The sequence below is a fragment of the Ictidomys tridecemlineatus genome, chromosome 10, assembly GCF_052094955.1.
Source record: "Ictidomys tridecemlineatus isolate mIctTri1 chromosome 10, mIctTri1.hap1, whole genome shotgun sequence".
Classification (NCBI taxonomy): Eukaryota; Metazoa; Chordata; class Mammalia; order Rodentia; family Sciuridae; genus Ictidomys; species Ictidomys tridecemlineatus.
In genome coordinates, this window is record NC_135486.1 from 89,557,925 (window position 1) to 89,579,237 (window position 21,313).

The window sequence follows — 21,313 nt, forward strand, 5'->3', positions numbered from 1 at the left end:
AGTAATGCTTGGATCAATAAGTAGTTCCTTTAAACATCAGTTTCAATACTCAGCATTTACTTGCCAAAACATTTTTTGACATTTGCGATCCTTTGGGGAAAACAGTATTTCAAAGATTTAAAGACTATCAGTAACTTAGGGAAACAAGCGTGTTGTCCAAAAAGAGAATCAAGACTAGAAGAAAAATGTGGTAACCAAGGGAAAAATAGAGAACATGAATTATAGATGTAATCTAATACAATAGTCACAGTGGACTTATCACTATGCATCTAAGTTTTTGTTTCAATGGAAAATGGTTTGCACTCCTACCCTTCCCGCAGTTAAAGGAAGAAACTTTATGAGTTACCTAAGTAAGCTGCATAGTTAAAAGGAGCTCTTTCAGTTTTAGTCAGACTTTCAGGCTGGTCGTGTAATACAACATTTTTTGAAAATCTGATTACACACCAATAGCTGTTCTAGTGAGCGGAGGAGAAGAAAACGTTCAAGTGATTTCAATTCAAACCTAGGTATACGTGTGATCGGCAACAGGGTAAAAACTAATGTAGAAGAATGTGTTATTACCCAGTCAGAGGTTCTGGGAACTAGATGGCCCTAAAAAGGCAAAAATCAAAGGAATAACACCGCGAACCTGTTATCAGCTGTCACTTATTCCGTCTCTGCCCTTATTTGATCTCGTCAGCTATAACGTGTCTGGATGACAAAAATGACTCAACAGCGAGTTCCCCCTAACCCACATTTCAAAAAAATAGGTCGCGTTAATTTATATCTCAACTGCATACACAACTGGGACAAAGGTGCCACCAATCGTCGGCTGCGATAAATAAAACCAACGTCCTTCCTTCTCGCTTCCTTTTTCCTGTCAAACTCAGAGGCGTAAGGGTTTTTTTTGGTTTTTTTTTTTTTCGAGTCAGGCTTTTCCAACTTGTAACAAGCTCGGAAGGAGTCGGGAGGGTGCGGAGGCGGGCTGCCCGCACTCGGGGCCGTCGAGGCCGACGGGGAAGCGGGAGGGCCTCTTCGCGGGGCGCGCCGCTGCCACCTACACGGGGTCTCGCCGACACGGGGTCCCGCCGCCGGGGTCCCGCCGCCCGGCCCGGCCCCGCCCCGCTCCTGCGCCGCCTCCCGCGCCGCGTCGCCGGCTCCTGGTCTCCGGGCCCTGCCGGCGCGCCACTTACCCGCCGCGATGGGGTTTACGTAGCGGACCTCGTCACTGATTACGGACGCGAGGAGGTGGAGACGCCGAGCCCGACCGTCGCTCAAGAGCGGCGCCGCCGCCCAGCAACCCGGCGCCGGCGCCGGCCGCGGCCCCACGTCGCCCCCACGTCAGCTCTGATGCGGCAGCCTCGGCCTCCCAGACGAGTCCGGACCAAAAGTAGCGCAGCAGCGGACGGAACCGCGTCCACGAGCCCCGCCCTCCCCTCCCCCACTCTGCGACCGCCTCCCCGGGGACGCCCCGAGGGGGTAAAAAAAAACCCTCCAGGCTCGAACTCTGCCCCCTGCTGGCCGTCAGCGGGAGTGCAGCGCTGACAATCCCAACAATTAAATGGAACGGGGGCGAAGGAAGCAACGAGTAGGGGGCGGGGCTTCACGGGTGAGAGGAGGAACTGGTCCGGAGGTGGGGCCTGGAGGAGGAGCTAACTTGGGTGGGGATGGGGGCGGGGCTATAGGCCGGAAGCTCCCCTCTCCGCGCGTGCGCCGAAAAGCCAATTAATTGCGAACTAGGAGGGCGCTGCGGTTTGGTTTTGAGATCGCGTCCTTCTTAATGGGCCTGCTGTAGCGGCTCCGACCCCAGGAGTGTGGCGGCTCGGTGACGGCGGGAAGCACGTGTTGTGAACCTCTCTGGCCACTCCTCTGACCTAACCATTGACCCGACGGCCCTGGACCGTGTTCTTTGGCGGTCTTGGTTGGCTGCCCTTGTCGCAGCTGCAGCTGCTTCCCGATAACCATGTCTGTGTCAGTGTCGCGGAGAAAGAGCGACAATCCCCACGTAGACACGTGACGGAGGACCTTTTGATAACAAGCACACCAAAAACCCTCTATAAGAGGAAGATTTAATTTGTATCGGGCCGGAAGTCGTGGGCTTTCGGATCAGAGAACCGTTCTCTGGAATGTAAAGGTGTCACCTGTTGTAAACTAGCAGCCGTTTAAACATTCTTGGACGTGCTAAGTCGTCCTAAGGTGGAGTAGAGCGTCAAAAAGACAGGACTCTGTCTTTAAACATAAGTGTCTTTACATTCTGGGCATAATAAAAGTCAAAACCGTGAACTAAAACCCAAACTTCAAGAATGTGTTACTCTGGAAACCTTTAGCAGGGACACAACTTGTAAAGTTGCTGAGGAAAAAGAAGTATTTAATCAGATAGGGCAAATAGAGAAGGGATGTTTTGTGAAATACAGTGAGAAAATTCTACTCTTAAATACCTGCTTTTACCCAACTCAGTCTTCTTCAGTTGTAATGCATGCTAGCAGAGGTCAGAGGTTCCCATTTTCAAAGAGGAAAAATTCTGAAGTTTCTCCTTCCAATGTAATAGACATTGCCTGTCTCCATTTTTTGGATTAATTTCTTAATGATGAACGTAGTTAGAAATTATTAAAGTCCGTTTTGTGTGTGTAGTTAGATAGGGCTTCCTCAGAATATTTATCCATAAGTAATACAGGGCTGGGGATGTGGCTCAAGCAGTACCGCGCTCGCCTGGCATGCGTGCGGCCCTGGTTTGATCCTCAGCACCACATACCAACAAAGATATTGTGTCCGCCAAGAACTAAAAAATAAATATTAAAAAAAAATTCTCTCTCTCTCTTCTCTCTTTAAAAAACAAAAGTAATCAATACATTTCATTTTAGCTGAGAAACAGGGGTTCATTAAGATGGAAAGAGAAAACAAGATTACCAACCCCTGAAAAATCACACTCTTCACTATGGTTAAGATTCACCATGGAAAGGCAGCAGAATACAACAGACACGAGTATGTCAATATGTAAACCAATGGAAGTGTAACTGATGTGATTCTGCAATCTGTATAAGGGGTAAAAAAAAATGGGAGTTCATAACCCACTTGAATCAAAGTGTGAAATATGATATATCAAGAACTAAGTAATGTTTTGAACAACCAACAATAAAACAATAATAATAATAAAAAAAAGATTCACCATGTACACTGTGGCCTGCAATCCCAGCAATTCTGGAGGCTGAGGCAGGAGGATTGCAAATTTGAGGTCAATCTCAGCAATTTAGGGAGACTCAGCAACTTAGCAAGTCCCTATCTCAAAATTTAAAAAAAGGACTTGCGGATGTGGCTTAGTGATGAAGCACTCCTAGTTTAATCCTCAGTACCAAAAACAACAACCAAAAGAAAAGAAAAGTTTGACTATGTGCTAGATGAATAGTTTGTTACCAGAGATTTAGGGAAATTTTTACATTTTCCAAAAATGTTGTGTATCTACTTGTTTTTCCCTAAATTTCGTTGACAAAAGATATGTTCTTTGTATAGTTAGACCTCATTAGACAAAGGATTTAAAATAAGAATGGTAAATCAGCAATGTACTAAGGAGGGTGAGGCAGAAGGATTCCAAGTTTAAAGTCAGCCTTAGTAATTTAGTGGGACCGAAACAACTTACTGAAACCCTATCTCAACATTTTTAAAAGGGGTTGGGAATGTGACTCAGTGTTGAAACGTCCCTGGGTTCAATCTCTGGTAGAAGAAAGAAAGAAAGAGAGAAAGAGAATGAAAGGGAGAGAAAAAGAAATGTCATAATGAATCCTGCAAAACAGGATTAAATAGTGTGGAAGCCATTGCTGAGGGTTTTCAGGGAAAAGATAGGAGATAGCAAGAAAGGTAAGGTAGTTTTCTATTGCTGCTATAACGAACTACCAAAAACTTAAATGACACAAATTATTTCATGGTTCTGTGGGTCCAAAATTGGATACGAATCTAATGAAAGTCTAAATTAAAATCAAAGGATTGGCTCTAGGGACAAGATTTTTTTTTTTTCCTGTTTTCTGGAGGCCACCCAAATTCCTTAACTCAAGACCCCATTCCTTCACCTTCAAAGCCAGCTGATATGTCTTTCTCTTGCTCCCATCTCTTTGATTATCTTTCTTGTCTCCTTTTACTTATAAGAACTCTTGTGATGACATTGGACCCACACTGATAATCCAGGAAAATCTTCCCATCAGCTGATTTGCAACCTTAATTCCATCTACAATCTTAATTTCTCTTTGCAACTATAGTCAAAATACTCACAGGTCTCACGGATTAGGACATGGACATTTTTGCCATGTGTGCACATGTTGGGGGTTTGGGCCAGGGATCATTATTCTGCCTGCAGCAGTGAAGAATTCCAAAAGGAACTTGAACTACTGAGACAAATCCCTGCTTCTTTTTTTTTTTTTTTAAGAGAGAGAGAGAATTTTAATATTTGTTTTTTAGTTTTCGGCAGTCACAACATCTTTGTAAGTGGTGCTGGGCCACAGGTATGCCAGGTATTACCTACTATGTGTGAGGGACTGGGTTCTATCCTCAGTACCACATAAAAATAAATAAAGATATTGTGTCCATCTACGACTAAATAATTAAATAAAAACAAATAAAGGTAGAATTATCATATAATTAAGTAATCCCATTTCTGAATATACATATATGGGAGTTGAAATCAATGTGTCCAAGGAATATCTGCCCCTCTTAGCACCATTTGCAATAGCCAAGACATAGAATCCATCTAGGGGTCCATCAAGACACAAATGGATAAAGAAAAGGTGGTATGTAAGTATGTGCTAACACATACATAATGGAATACTATTCAGCTGCAAAAAGAAGGAAATCCTGTCATTTGCCACAACATCTCTGAATCTAGAGGATAATATCCTAGGTTAAATAAGCCAAAAACAGAAAGACAAATGTCTCAGGATCTCACTTATATATGGAATCCCATAAGTTGAACTCATAGAAATACCATTGAATAATTTGTCAGATCAGGCGGGCAGGCAGTGACCAGAGGAAGCGGATTTAAAAGAGCCGCTGAACAGGCTTTATTGAGGTATCACTCCCGGGCGGAACTCGATTAGACCCACAGAGGGGACTGGGGAAGGGTCTGTGGAAAAACCGCGTGGAAGCTCCACGGGACTGGACTTTTATGGGGCTTACAGCAGGAAGGGAAGGGCTTGGGACAGGAAAAGGTGTTCTTAGAGTCCCTTGCCCCCTTGGAGTTGGTCAGGGGAGTTGGCTACTCCAGGATTGGCCAGGGGGTCCTGCTGATTGACAGGTGTTAGTCAGGAGATCTGGCTGATTGACAGGCATTCCCCCTCCCCCCCCAATGCGGGCTGCTTTGTTCTAAGTCGCCACCACATAATTATTACCAGGTTCTGAGGATGGGGAGTAGGGAATTGGGAGTTGTTGATCAAAAGACACAAAGTTTCAGATAGACAAGAACATTTTTTGAAACTATTGCACAGTCCCATAGTCAATAATAGTCTATCAGATATTTCCAAAGCCACTGAGAATGACTCAGCGCAATGACACATCCCTGTAAACCCAGTGACTCAGGAGGCTGAAGCAGAAGGATCACAAGTTCAAGACAAGTCTCAGCAATTTAATGAGATCCTGTCTCAAAAAATAAGCTGGGCACAGTGGTGCACGCCTATAATATCAGTGGCTGAGGAGGCTGAGGCAGAAGATGAAAGCCAGCCTCAGCAATTTAGGAAGGCCCTAAGCAACCATAGCAAGACCCTGTCTCTAAGTAAAGTTCAAAAATGGGCTAGGAATGTGGCTCAGTGGATAAGTGCCTTGGTTCAACCTCCGGTACAAAATATAAACAAAATAATATATATGTACAAAATAAAAAATAGGTCTGAGATATAGTTCAGTAGGGTTCAATCCCCAGGATCAAAAACAAACAAAAGACAAAAAACCAGAGAATTAATTTAAAATGTCTTACCAGAAAAAATGATAGATAGATAAGGGCTGGGAATGCTGCCTGCCAGTATGCTTGAGGCCCTGGGTTTGATCCCAGACCCCACAAGTAAAAACAAGAACAAGAACAACAACAACAAAACATACATAGGTAAGTGAGGTGATAAAAATGTTAATTGTCTTAATTTAATTATGCCACATTATATACATACAACAAAACATCACTTCATATTCAATGAATATATGCAATTATGATTTTTCATCAAAAATAATAAAATTTAAAGGAAAAAACAAGAAAGTACAGAGAAATGCAGTTTCACATGTCTTTTCCTTTTTTTTCTTTTATTAGAATGTTAATATTGGAGGGCTAGGGTTATGGCTCAGAGGTAAAGCGGTTGCCTAGCATGCAAGAGGCACTGGGCTCAATCCTCAGCACCACATGAAAATAAAATAAAGATATGTGTCCACTTGTAACTAAAAAAATAAATATTTTTTTTTAAAAAAAGAATGTTAATATTGGAATATCACATTGCTTGTGTGGTAATGTCCAGAAATGTTGTTTTGGAAGGTAAAATAATCAAATAATCCTGTGCCTGCCTAATCATAGCCTCTGTTATCCCCTTGTGGTGAGCTTTAACAGTTTAAAATTGTGTGGTCTGACCTGGGTTTGAATGTAGGTTTGTTAGCTCTGGTCAAGTTTCATATCCTATTTAGGGAGGCATAGACTTCTTTTTTTTGTACCAGAGATTGAACCCAGAGATGTTAAATCACTGATCCATATCCCCAGCTCCTTTTATTTTTTGTTTTGAGACAGAGTCTCCCTCAGTTGCTTAGGGCCTCACTAAGTTGCTGAGGCTGGCTTTGAACATGAGATTCTCCTGCCTCAGTATCCAGAGCTACTGGAATTACAGATGTGGGCCACGATCCCTTCTTGGAGGCATAGACTTTTAAAAATGGAAAAAATAATGCTCTTTTAAAAAAATTGTTCTAATTAGTTATACATGACAGTAGAATGCATTTTGACACATCATAGATAAATGGAGTATAGCTTCTCATTCTTCTGGTTGTACATGATGTAGAGTTACACAGGTTGTATAATTATATATGCACAAAGGGTAATAATGTCAATTTATTCTACTATCCATCATACCCCCATACTCCTCCCTTCCCTTTACTACCTTCTGTGTTATCCAAAATACCTTTGTTCTCTAGTCTCCCCCCATTGTGAATTAGCATTCCCATATCAGAGAAAACTTTCAACCTTTGGTTCTTTGGGATTGTTTTATTTCACTTAGCATGATATTCTCCAGTTCCACCCATTTACCAGCAAAAGCCACAGTTCCATTCTTATTTAAGGCTGAGTAATATTCTATTGTGTATATATACTACTATTTCTTCATCCATTCATCTATTGAAGAGCATCTATGTTGGTTTCGTAGCTTAGCTAATTTGAATTGAGTTGCTATAAACACTGATGTGACTGTTTCACTGTAGTATGCTAATTTTAAGTCCTTTGGATATAAACCAAGGAGTGGGATAGCTGGGTCAAATGGTAGTTCCATTCCAAGTTTTCTGAGGAATCTCCATACTGCTTTCAGAGTGGTTGCACCAATTTGCAGTCCTACCAGCAATGTATGAGTGTGCCTTTCCCCCCACATCCTCACCAACATTTATTGTTGATTGGATTTTTGAGAATTGCCATTCTGACTGGAGTGAGACTGAATCTTACGGTAGTTTTGATTTGCATTTCTCTAATTGCTAGAGATATTGAACATTTTTTCATATATTTGATGATCGGTTGTATTTCTTCTTCTGTGACGTACCCATTCAGTTAAGAATAATGCTCTTAAGAACATTATTTAAAAGATCTAGTAAAGGGGCTGGGGATGTGGCTCAAGCGCTAACGCGCTCGCCTGGCATGCGCAGGGCGCAGGGTTCGATCCTCAGCACCACATAAAAATAAAATAAAGATGTGTCAACCAAAAACAACAAAATAAATATTAAAATAATTTTTAAAAAGATCTAATAAAGCCTCTGTTTCAGGTAAGTGCTTTACCAAACAAGGCCTGCCATATTTATGTCAGTCCAGTATCTACCTTTTTTGGGTGATATTTACCTGAATGATATTTAGTTCTCTATTGTGGAGGAACAACTTGGGGCCCCTACTTTCCTAAGGGAATACAGACTGACAATCACACCCTTATCCTCCCTCCTCACATCAAAGTATCTTAATCTCAAAGGATTTCTTTCTTTTTAGGTCTGGTGAAGCACCTCTTTTCTGTTCTAAATCCAACTGTAAATTAGGTCTCATCTCTTTCCCAGATCAGTTCAATTGTCAACTGTCATGTGTCCTCAGCCTCATTCTTCCTCTTGGCCCCTTCTCCTGTCCCAGCAAATGTATTAATACTGCACCTCTTGAAAACTGTTCACTGCTCTCCTCACAATGAAGACCACAGATGCCAACTAGTGGATAAACATAAACATTACAGTTTTTGCCCATTCACCTGCACTTCCATCTGTTGCAAGCCTCACGCTGTTCAACTTCTCAAGAGTGGAAGGCACTTGAAACATTCACTTTCTCACCATCTGCTTATTTCTTATTTCCTGCTTATCTGACTTTTTTTCTCTTACCACCCCCCTCCTTTTTGATTACTAAATCTGACAAGTTTTTCTTATTCTTTATTCTCCTTGACCTCTTTTTCCTACGGGACACTGCCTGTTACTGCTGCTTTTGTAATAAAGTCATCTTCCTGCATTTCCATGACACTTGGCTCTCCTGGCTTCTCTTCTTTCCTATATAAATAGTTCTAAATTTTTTGCCCTTGGACATTTTCTCCAGTGTTTCCTTGGTTATCCAGCCATTCCCATATAAGAACATTCTAGGGGCTGGGGATGTGGCTCAAGCGGTAGCACGCTCACCTGGCATGTGTGCGGCCTGGTTCCGATCCTCAGCACCACATACAAAAACAAAAGATGTTATGTCCGCCGAGAACTAAAAAATAAATATTAAAAAAAAAAACTCTCTTTCTCTCTCTCTCTCTCTCTCACTTACTCTCAAAAAAAAAAAAAAAAAAAACCACTAGTATCACTGTAGTTTCAGACCAAAGGGTGTTTCTAAATAATAAAAAATATGTATACATAAATATAGAAATAAATATAAAATAAAATATAATATAATATTTTTTAAAAAAAGAACATTCTAAAATTTATGCCCAAAATTTCCAACTTATTTCCTTGGCACCAAATTGAGTAGGTAGGTACCAGGTACTTAATTCAGGACCACTTCACCACTGAATCACATCCCTAGGCATATTTATTTAATATTTTTGAGATAGGGTCTCACTAAATTGCTTAGGGCCTCGCTAAGTTGCTGAGGCTAGCTTTTCTATTTCTCTTCTTCTTCTTCTTCTTTTTTAATACCAGGGGATGAACATTTAGCCACTGAGCCACATCCCCAGGCCTTTTTTTGTATTGCTAAATTGCTGAAGCACTTACTAGGTTGCTGAGGCCGGCTTTGAACTCCTGCCTCAGCCTTCAGAGCTGTTGGGATTACAGGCCTATGCCACCACACCTGCCTTTGAGGTTGGCTGTAAACTTGTGATTCTCCTTTCTCAGTCTCTGGGATTAGAGGCATGCACTACTACTCCTGGCTACCAAATCACTGTTCTATCCAAGTGATAGAAGTTTCCATTTTGCATGATCTATAAGCATTTTCAGCTCCTAACTTCAAAACCATATCCATTATTCTTCCCCCTCCGTAAACCTTGCAATTTTGTTGTTTTAACAATGTTAACAGCACTTTTCAGCTCCTAGTCCTTTGTGGGAACAAAAGCATGGAGTACTGCATACATGGCATACTTAAAAGTGGGCCCCTGAATGGCAAACCACTCTCCTTGAGCATGAACTATAAACCACTTACCCCGTAGGCATAGCCCTGGGCATTGGAGTCCCAGCCCTTTCTCCAAGGCCTGCTCCTTAATTGGTCACTGCAAGGACAGATGGCAAGAAATTGCATTGGTGGCTGCCTGTAATCTGCTTAGCTACTGTATGAGTATATATAGATGGTAACTGCGCAATAAAATCAGACCTGCTTCCAGCTTGGTCTCCAGACGTCTTGATTAGCGACTCCACAGCCACACTCTCCTCTACCCTGTTCCGTGAACGTCTCCGCTGGATGAGAGACAACACATGTGGCCATTCTGCTTCTAAACCTTCAAATCATTTTGGTCATTCTTCTACTTAAATCATTTAAGAACCACTGAGCACATACTTTGAAGTACAAGTTATCTTCTAGGCTATGTGCTAAGTACCAAGTCCTGTTGTTTTTACCTGTAGAACTTTGCATCTTTTCCTTTTACTTTCCACTATTACCAGTATGGCAGAGGTTGTCCCTGCCTTCATTAGATTTCAGCTGAATTACTTCTGTCTGGTACATTTTGCTGAGATAGAGCTCTAGTGGTATGATTTCTCTTCTTAAAATTCTACAGGGGTGGGCTGGGGATAAGGCTGAAGTGGTAACGCGCTCGCCTGTCATGTGCAGGGCGCTGGGTTCGATCCTCAGCACCATATAAAATAAAGATGTTGTGTCCACTGAAAATATTAAAAATTCTCTCTCTCTCTCTTAAAAAAAAAATTATACAGGGGTGGGGAATGTAGCTCAGTGGTAGAATGTTTGGCTAGCATGTTCAAGGCCAAGGGGTCCATCCCTAGCATTGCAAATAAAACAAAGCAAACAAAAGAAATACCTTAAATCCAAGAGAATAGAGGTAGAAAGGAACTGGGAATTACCTTTGGTGGACTTTTGCATTTGTACTTCATGAACACTTTACATATTTGAAAAAAAATTTTTTTAAATGAAGCAAAACAAACAAAAAACCCTCAGTGAGATCTTATTGGCCAAATGGTCCAAATACCTTAGTTTGTCATAAGTCTTTCATGATTTGAGTTGAACTTAAATTAATAGTCCTAATCTGTATTAGTTTCTCTGTTTTTTATTACACTGTGTCTCATAACTTGCTGCATATCAGAATCATCTGAAGAACTTGTTGAAAAAACTTGTTTCCAGACCTGAGGATCTGCAAGTCAGAATTTCCAGTGCAAGGGCCTATAAATCTATCTTTTAGACTCTCCAGATTACTCTGCAGCACTTTAGCCAGAACTTACTTTTTGCTGTCCCATATAAATGCTTTACATTTTCTTATCTTTTGGGACTTTATTCTATTTTCTTGCCAATTCTTTGTGTTTTCTTATTACAATCTTACCCATTCTTTAAGATTCAACTTAAGTATTGCCTTCCTTTACTGGTCCTCCTTAGAAATACTCTATCTCCTCTATGCTTCTAAAGAATGAGTACCATTGGGGTTATAGAACCAGAATTTTCAGTTACAATTTTATTATCATCATCATCATCATCATCATCATTATCATCATAGCAGGAATTGAACGCAGGGGTGCTTAACCACTGAGACACATCTCCCATCTTTTATATTTTTATTTTGAGACAGTGTCATTAAATTGCCTAGGGCTTCATTAAATTGCTTAGACTGGCTATTTTTTTAAACTTTTTTTTTTTAAGAGAGAGAGAGAGAGAGAATTTTTAATATTTATTTTTTAGTTTTCGGTGGACACAACATCTTTGTTTGTATGTGGTGCTGAGGACCGAACCCAGGCCGCACGCATGCCAGGCGAGCATGCTACCGCTTGAGCCACATCCCCAGCCCCTTAGACTGGCTATTTAACTTGTGATCCTCCTGCCTCAAGGCTGGGATTATAATCCTGTACCACTACTCCCTGTATAATCTCATCATTTTATTTGTTTGTTTTGGTGCTGGGTGTTGAGCCAAGGGTCTCACACATTCACACATACTAAACTCATGTTCTCTCCTTGAGCTGAACCCCCAGGTGAAATTAGGGGCTGGGGATCCTGGGGATGGAACCCAGAGGCACTTTACCCCTGAGCTACATCCGCAGTCATTTTTATTTTTTGAGACAGGTTCTCACTAAGTTGCTTAGGGCCTCAATAAATTGTTCAGTTGGTGGGATTACAGGCATGTCCCATTATAACTGGTTACAAAATTTATTTTGGGGCTGGGGTTGTGGCTCAGTGGTAGAGTGCTTGCCTAAGCACGTGTGAGGTCCTGGGTTCAATTCTCAGTGCCACATAAAAATAAATAAATAAAATAAACGTATTGTGTACGATTACAACTTAAAAAATAAATATTTTTTAAAAATTTATTTATTTATTTATTTTTTTTTTAAAGAGAGAGTGAGAGACAGAGGGGGACAGAGAGAGAGAGAGAGAGAGAGAGAATTTTAACATTTATTTATTTTTTTCTTAGTTCTTGGCGACACAACATCTTTGTTGGTATGTGGTGCTGCTGAGGATCGAACCCAGGCCGCACGCATGCTAGGCGAGCGCTACCGCTTGAGCCACATCCCCAGCCCCTAAAAATTTATTTTTGATAACTTACTAAATGTAAATGTGGAGCAAGTTTCTGAATTGTTCTATGCCTCAGCTTTCCATCTTTAAAATGAGGATAATATTAGTAAAAGGTTTTATCAAAATTAAATTAATTCTGGCACAAAGTAAGCATAAGTGTAAGATATTAATATTTTACAGCTTGATCAAGTTCTTTTCTTATTTATGTGAAATCTGAGAGATGGAAATTGAAATGAACCATTTTTATAAATTAGAAAGTGGATACTGAGAGTTTCCAAGATTTGCTTTGGCTAGTATGGTAACAATAGGAGTAGAATCCAGAAATTGTGGTTTAATCCTGTACTGTTTCCACAAGATCCCAAGATCTGGGAATTTTGCATTTTTCAAATGACTAACCTCTTTATTTTGCTAATTTATTTTAAGGAATAATTTGAAATGGATTCACCTTAAATCATATATACAGACCCTTTTTTTCCTTTTTCATTCCTTTTTAATATTGTTTTTGGTGCTGGGTATTGAAGCCAGGACCTCCTCATGCTCAGCATGTGCCCCACCACTGAGTTGTACCGCCACTCCCATAGGCCCCTTCTATTCAAGCTTTAGGGTTTGAGACTTTTACAAATATTGCATGCCCAAGTTAAATACCTAAGAAAGGTAAAACAAGTCAGTATAATGTATTGATCTATGATGTCTCCAGTTGACCATTTAGCAAGAAATGTTTCATTCTGCTAGAAAGTTAACAGTTCTAGGTTCCCACATGGGAAACATTCTTTTGCATGTGTGTTTGTGTGCTTTTGTGTTTGTTTTGTTATTGTTTTCTTTTTTAGTTTTCAATATTTTATTCAAGTTTTATTTTAAGTGATGTTAATTACAGCATTTGAAGGGGAGTATCTAATTCCACACAAAATAAAAGACTCCAAAATGTACCCATTAAACTGCTAAAAAATAAATTGAGTGATGAGAATACAACAGAAGTCGAATTTCGATTCCTAGTGTTGTCACTGTGTGATGACAATCACGCAGACTCTTCCCAGCCTATAGCTGGAGCTCCTGGAAGCTATTTCAGACACTAGTACAAGGACAAGAAAACCACAACACAAAAAAGGAATTAAGTCCTGAATTATTGGCTTCATCACGTCTATCCTCTCCTCCCCAAAATGGCACGAAAAAGAAACAGTGGCCACACCCTGCAGACTACTTTTGGTGTAAAAGAGGTGATGATGAGTTAGAGTGGAACAAGTTTATGAAGGTCTGTCTAAAAAAGTCCCTTTCACATCAGTTTGTACACACCACCAAGCAACAAGCTCCTCATCAATAAGGGTTAGGAAACCAAGGTTTGATTTTCAGGAAGTCACAATTCCATTCATTTACTCAATACAGATTTACAAAGTGCCTATAAATTATCAGCTTCCACTTGCAGGCATTTGTAGATTTTTTTTTTTTTAAAGGAAACCTGGCATCTCTAGAGGACCACCAGTCTCTCACACACAAGACTACAGCTGAAAGGATCTTTCGTTTGGACTCAGTTTCTTCTGTACCTCTGAAATGGTAACACTTTAAAGCTGAATCCTCTTTCACCTGGAGGTCTAATATGATTTTTAGCAATTCTTGCATCCCAGCTCTACAGCATTAAAAGCACACTAAATTCTGAAGGTAGCTATGCTGCAAAATGTTTTAAAATTAATGATTGTACATTTATGCTTGAAATTCCAGTCCTAGACCAAGTTTGTGCCCATAAGCATTGACATTATTGCCATCCATCAAAGTGACAGTGTGTCAGTTTGATACTCGGCTTTAGGGTCTGAGTGTATCCTAAACCCATCAGGCTGTAGTTGTTCATTTTGGCCTAGAAGCAGGCATCAGGGTCAATCTGATACTTTGCTGCTATTCCAAAGTGAGTATTACTGTTTCCTGTTGTCCAGGCAAGATTGACAGCATCTTCAATTTCTTGTTCACTTTCTGATAAATGGAGCCACCAACCTCTGTCCCATAGTTCACGTTAGTGTGAAGCTGGATTTCGTCAGTCTTGTAGCCAACTGCAAAATTGCTTTGGGTCACTCGGGACTTTGCAATCTCAAAATTCATCTGGTAGCCAGCCAGTCAGCCCTCATAACCCAGCATTAGAGTGCCCGGCAATGTCAAAAGTCCGTACGTCATAGCTCAGGTTGATGTGCTCCTGCTTGTACCGTCTTGATTTTAGCATTTTTCCCCCCAGTGTTAGGTGACAAGTATGAATTGAAGGTCAGCTTCAGTCCACGTGCAAGCTGATCTTTCATAGTGATCTCAGTGCATAGTGTGTTGTCAATGTTCACTTCTCTGTAAACGTCAGGCCATATTCAGTCCACCTGTACTTGTGTTGTGACACCCTCTGGGCTTCTCCAGAAATCTTCACTATGGCTGATTTTATGACTGTCAACAAAAGAGTCTCTACAAAAGAGTTCATATAGATGAACTTCCTGTTTTCCTGTTGCCCTGTTTTATTTGGCACTGGCAGGGAAGAAATTAGCACTCCAGGTGCTGGACACCCCCTTACTAGCTTTTCACAAACATGTATTCAGTACATTAGTTTGTAAAAATGTGTAAACAGAGGCTGGGGATGTGGCTCAAGCGGTAGCGCGCTCGCCTGGCATGCGTGCGGCCCGGGTTCGATTCTCAGCACCACATACCAACAAAGATGTTGTGTTCGCCAAATACTAAAAAAAAATAAAATATTAAAAAAAAATGTGTAAACAAGGCCTCTGGCCTTGAGCTGGGGCTTCACAGAGATGTCTACATTTCTTAGAGAAGTTACCAATTGGGCTCCATGGTAACAGCTGGCAGGGGGAGGAAAAAAAGGGGAGAAGAAGCTCTCCCCTTCTCAGGTGTTGTCCTTGAAGGGTTAACTTGCCCAGAACAGTGAAAGAAAAAGCTGCATTTATGTGAACTTTTTCAAACTGTGAACTTCTGAGCCCTTCCCCTTACATGCTGGGTATAAAATTCTGAAACTACCTGAACTCAGGGTTCAGGGGATTGATTGATTACAGCAAAAGCTGTGCCCTCTGAACCTGACAGCAGCCAAATAAAACTGTTTCCTGCTACCTTCTTTGGTACTGTGCCTCCTCTGTTCCTACAAAACTTGGTTTCCAGGCTGCCTGTCACTTTGGTGGTCTCTGAGTTGGCTAGGCCTGAGGTCATAAATTCCAATCCATTCTCAGATTTTGTTTCCAAATCAAGTTTGATTAATTCAAAGCCATAGTCCTTGGCAAATTTGCCAAGATCAGCATATGTGGGAGGCACAGCCATCTTCTGCTCAGAGGCAGTGGCAGTGGGAGCTATAGAAGTGGTGGCCAAGTGCCTTAGTTTTTAAGTTTGGTAAACTTGAACTTCCAAATCTGGTAACACTCTGAACTCAGCAGACTAATATAGAGAGTCACAATTAAAGGATACATATTAAACAACAACAATAAAAACCACAGGCCACAAAATTCTTAAAACTATGAGAATGCTTGCAGTCATTAGACTATCAGGTGTAATATTTATTTATCTTTTCTTTGGTGGAGCTGGAGATCAAACCCAGGGAGGGGCCTCATACATGTGAAGTAAGTGCTCTATTGCTGACCTACACACCCAGCCCTTAATTTTTAAGATCACAAACATATAATGAAAATCTACTTTCAAATACTTTTCTACATTTTTAGTTGACAGCAAATTCTGTAACCTGGCAGATTAGTGTTTTTCAGACATAATTACATTGTAGCCACTGTAAGAAAAGAGCCATAAAGATTGGACAACCATGAACCTTGTTTCAAATTGACCTCTATTCAACCCTGGAAATTGCAAGATTTGGTAGAATTAATGTACAGACTTGATTATGTTCTGTGAATATTTTTTGGTATAATAATGTCAATAATTAATATTTCTATTATTTTTGTATTTAGTGTAATTATCTGGGTTGCCAGAGGAAGAGAAGCATGGCAAAAACATCAATGTTAATTTATAAAGTATATTTACTGCTTCTTAAATAGTTTATTTCTTGTTGTTTGATAATAAGGAGTGTCTCATTATTTGCCTAGGCTGGCCTCAAATTCCTGGGCTCAAGTGATCCACCTTAGCCTCCATATTAACTAGGATGACAGACAAGCACTACCATGCCTATCTTATATACTTCATTAATCAATTGTTTTAATTTTGTTTTATTTCATTTATTTCTGTCTTTTATATATGTGGTACTGGGAATTGAACTTAGGGGTGATATCCCCCTGAGTTACATCCCTAGCCCTCTGAAATTTTATTTTGAGACATGGTTTCATTAAGTTACATAGGCTGGCCTCAAACTTGGAATCCTCCTACATCAACCTCTTGGAGCTATTGAAATTACAGTCTTGTGCCACCATACCTAACTGTAATTATTATTTTTTATTTATTTATTTTGGCAACGAGGATTGAACCCAGGGTGCAATTAGTCACTGAGACACATCTCTAGTCCTTTTTATTTTTTTTTATTTTGAGACAAGGTCTTGCTAAATTTTTAGGGCCTTGCGAAATTGCTGAGGCAATTCCTTGAACTTGAACTTGCAATCCTCCTTCCTTGGTGTCTTAAGTCTCTGAGATTACAGGTATTTACCACCATGCCTGGCTGTAATCATTTTTAAAAACTTTAAAAATAGTTCTCAAATCAAATCCAATGAATATCATATAATACACCTTAAAGTCTTATTTTACAATCAAAAGATTAGAATATTACTTGTTAAAATAGAATACACTTCTCATAACAAAAAGGGCTTATTCTAACAATGGTTGGCCAGGGACTCAAGTCTTCAAAACAAGGAAAGAGTAGCCGTCAAACTCATGTACCCAATTATCAGAAAAAGAAATATTCAAGATAAGCCAAACCGAAAATACATCAAGAACTAGCAAAAGTTAGGTAAAAAGCAACAGGCAGTTGATCAGATCAAAGAGACAGAACCCCAAGACTAGATTAACACAGAAGAGGGGGTGTCCATGCTTCAGAGGGCTGGATGCTATATTCAGCCACCCTTCAAGTCTTTAAGAACTAAAGGAGCCTGGTCCAGTAGTTCATGCCTATAATCCCAGTGATTTGGGAGGCTGAGACAGAAGGATCCAATTTTGAGAACAGCCTCAGCAACTTAGTGAGACCCTGTCTCAGAATTTAAAAAATAAAAAAGCTGGGGTCAGTAGCAAAGTGCCCATAAGTTAGATCTCTAGTAACCTCCCTCACAACAGTAGCAACAAAAAAAAACCCTAGAGAAAGGGAGAGGTAAGAAATGAGGAACATAGAGAGATTGCCATTATCAATATACTTCATGTCAGGTGTGGTTGTGCACACCTGTAATCTCAGCTGCTCAGGAGGCTGAGACAGAGGATCCTAAATTTGAGGCCAGCCTGAGCAACTTAGGGACCCTGTATATACATTTTGCATTGGGAAAGTTCACTGTGACATCTTTATTGCTCTATGAGTTTAGCCCCTCTCACAGCTTTAATTATTTTAGCTGTACAATGGGGATCCTAGCACTGAAATGTTTGTGAAGAATACATCTCCTAAAGGTGCTGGCTTCAACAGTACATATACTAAAATTGAAATGATACATGAAGATTAGCATCACCCCTGCCCAAAGATGATGACAAATTAACAAAGAGAATAAAGAAGAGTTCTCTTGTACATATATATATATATACATATATATATATATATATGAAATGCTTTATGAAAAAAAAATATATATATATGAAGCACTCTATCACTGCATTATATCCCCAATCCATTTACAAATTTTATTTTGAGACAGGTTCTCACTAAATAGCACAGGGTGGCCTTGAACTTGAAATCCCGTGTCCCAGCCACCCAATTAGGAAGTTATTCATTAAAGATTAATCCCTTTGGGACTGGGATTGTGGCTCAGTGGTAGAGTGCTTGCCTAGCATGTTCAGGGCCCTGGGCTCAATCCTCAGCACCACATAAATAATAAGGGTGCTCCTTACATTTCGAATTTACAGTATGTAAATATCATACCAAAAGAATGAACAAATCTATCTCCCTTTTCTTCTGTTACTTTCCTCCCTGGAGAGTTGGGGGTTTTTGTTGGGTTTTGGTTTTGGTTCTAGTTTTTGGTGCTGGGGACTGACCTCAGGGATTCACATTTGGCAAGCATTCTACCACTGAGCTGCTGCTGCAATCCTTTCTCCCCTCCCCCATCTTATAGTTTCAAATTTTCCTCATTCTTTTTTTCACTACTTCTTGGTTGCTAAAGAAAAAAAAAAAAAAACTTTCCCTTTTACTTTCTTTCATTCTTTTTTATTTAAGAAGCCAGAGAACATGCCTAACTATGTTTGTTAAGCATAAGAATAGAGAAAGTAATACTACTATACCAGGGAAAAAGAAAGCTCCAGAAAGTAAAATTAGGCTTAAAAAAAAAAAAAAAAAAAGAGCCTGGCATCTGTCTCCTGCCTATAATCCTAGAGGCTCAGGAGGCAGAAACAGCAGAGGGAGTTCAAAGCCAGCCTCAGCAAAGGCCAGGTGGTAAGCAACTCAGTGAGACTCTCTCTCTAAATAAAATACAAAATAGGGCTGGGAATGTGGCTCAGTGTTGAGTGCCCCAGAGTTAAATCCCTGGTAAACACCCCCCACCACAACTACTGTTATGCTCGAATTCAGGACCCCCAAAGACCACCAGAGACCCAAAATCAATGTAAGCAAAGAGGTGTTTATTGCGAGCTAGCTCGGTCCTCTGCGTGCACACACAGCAACTGGTGACGCTGAGAGGCCCCTAGCCCAGGGTTTGCAGCATTTTTATACATTCTTTGGAGAGGGCAGGGACTTCACATACATCATAGCAAACCATCACACACCGCGGGAAAATCAAATAAAAACTCTAAAACATGATTAGCACATTCACTGGCCAGAACAAGTTGGGTAGGGGTGATTGGTCAGAACAAAAGGGGTATTGGTTTGAACTGATTGGTTTGAGCCAAGAGGGGTGTACGTGCTGAACTACATGGTTTCCCAACTTGTTATCAACCACCATAAACTACTGGGAGGGTCATCTGGCATCCCAGGTATTTCCCTGTCTCATGCTGATTGGTGGCTGCTAGGGGGTTGCTATGGATCTCCACCTAGCCTGACTGAGTCAGGGACACCTGGGGCAGCAGATCTCTCCAGTTATTTGTAGATAAACAACTTAGCAGGGTGGGAATGTGCTTTGGAGTGCTCTGTGGGTTTTTCCAAGGACAAAGGTCATGTCCCTTTCTTGGACAGGCTTTGCTCTGAGATAGAGGCTGGTTTTTCACTACCACCAAAACAAACAAACAAACAAAAAAAGAGTCAATGCCATCAGCCTCTAAAGAATATTAAGGTACCTAGTTTTATTTAGAATTTCCATAAAAATCTTCATTGGTGACCTAAATCTTTCTTCAACTAATCATCTTCAGCATACAAGATTAATATTAAAGTTACTTTTACTTTATATTTGTTCTATTTATTAATTATGAATAATACAGAAATGTATATTTCATGCATTAAGAAATCTTAACTGGAGTGTAGTATTTGCCTATCATGTGCAAGGTTCTGGATTCCATCCCCAACACAGGGGAAAAAAGAAGAAGAACAACAACAATAAAGAAAGCATCTATCATAATTTTAATTAAGTTGAAAAGGTAAAGTTTCTAAGCTTGAAAGGGTAAAGTTTCTAAGCTGGAAAGCTTGAATTAAAATGTAAAAGATTAGGTATTATTATTATTATTATTATTATTATTATTATTTAGCATCTGTAGAATTTATTCAGCATAACCACAGAGGCATTGTCTTCATGCTGTCACACACAGACACAAACACAGATACAGCACAATATCCATATTTAGCCCAAGTGCATTCCTTCTGTGGATCACTTATGTCTTCATATGCCACAGCCCATCATTTAAATAATGGATATTTTCAATGCCAATTCCTTTGTTGACTTTCTCAATATCTTCTGCAGACATCTTCATGACTCCAACACATAGAGCATCTGTTTTCCTTCTGCCATGATTGCAACAATGGTATCTACTGCAGCAGGGTAAAGCTTAGCTCCAGGAGAAGTTAAGCCTGGACACATGATATTTGCTCCACTGAGTACAAATTTGATGGCTCCTTTATCAACCTGCTGGTGTGGCAGAATAAAAGGATATTTGTGAAGTAACCTTAGGGTTGGATAAAAAGGTCCTTCTCTTTGTCTAAAAAATAGTAATTCTCCGTTTACTGTAAGGATTTCTATATGTTCATGGCATCGGACTATTTTGACAGGATCTTTCTTAGGCATGATTTGATTAAGCCATGGTTCAATACCTGGAAATTGCTCTATCAACTGGTTCTTAATACCCTTAATAACAGATGTTTTCAGCTGGATGCAGTTGGACACATTTTCTTTTTCATCAGACTTCTTGAACATGATCCAAGGTGAAGGGGGCGATGATAGGGAAGGGCCCGGAAAGGGAAAGAAATTGAATTAGCAAGGGTCGGGCAGATCCCCTTACATGAGGAAGGCCGGCACTGAAAGTCAGAGCTGTTGTCAAGATTAGGTATTATTAAATTCCTCTGTTACACCCAAAACCTGAAATTCCTGAGATAGTTAAGACAACGTCCTACTGGCCATTTAGCCTAGGGCCCTGTGCAGTTTGTCACAGGGCCCGAACCAATCAGTTTGAATGTGTACCCCGCTTAGGAGTGACCAATCACCCCTGCCCGACCTGTTCCCGCCAATGAATGTGCTAATCACGTCTCAGAGTTGTTGTTCAATTTTCCCACGCCTCATGATGATTTATTCTGATGTATGCAAAGCCCACCACCCTCTCCAGAAGTGTACTTAAGCTCTGCTTGACCTCTGCTCTGGGCTGCTCTCCCTTCTTGAGTGAGCACGGAGCCCCAGCGCGCTGGAATGGATCCCCAATAAATCCCCTTTTGCCAATTGCATGGTGGTCTCTCCCTTGTGTGGTCTCTCC

The 21,313-nt window shown here is 40.5% G+C and overlaps 1 protein-coding gene, 1 non-coding gene and 2 pseudogenes across 23 annotated transcripts in view; 1 reads left to right on the top strand and 3 right to left on the bottom strand.

The window, feature by feature from the left end:
• Crem (cAMP responsive element modulator) overlaps positions 1-1,312 on the bottom strand; it is a 74,866-nt gene extending 73,554 nt beyond the window's left edge. For 21 of the 22 annotated variants that reach the window (XM_078023375.1, XM_078023394.1, XM_078023393.1 and 18 more), the window contains exon 1: positions 1,173-1,312. The gene's annotated coding sequence lies outside the window, so the exon portion shown is untranslated. The remainder of the gene's footprint in view (positions 1-1,172) is intronic. The other variant, XM_078023396.1, reaches the window with a different exon arrangement.
• Positions 1,313-14,038: 12,726 nt separating this feature from the next.
• LOC101971725 (non-selective voltage-gated ion channel VDAC1-like) lies at positions 14,039-15,625 on the bottom strand (annotated as a pseudogene).
• Positions 15,626-17,887: 2,262 nt separating this feature from the next.
• LOC120887794 (U6 spliceosomal RNA) lies at positions 17,888-17,995 on the top strand. Its single transcript, XR_005731117.1, has one exon. It is a non-coding gene; the product is annotated as a U6 spliceosomal RNA (small nuclear RNA).
• Positions 17,996-20,084: 2,089 nt separating this feature from the next.
• On the bottom strand, positions 20,085-20,880 carry LOC101954550 (malignant T-cell-amplified sequence 1-like; annotated as a pseudogene).
• Positions 20,881-21,313: the final 433 nt, after the last annotated feature.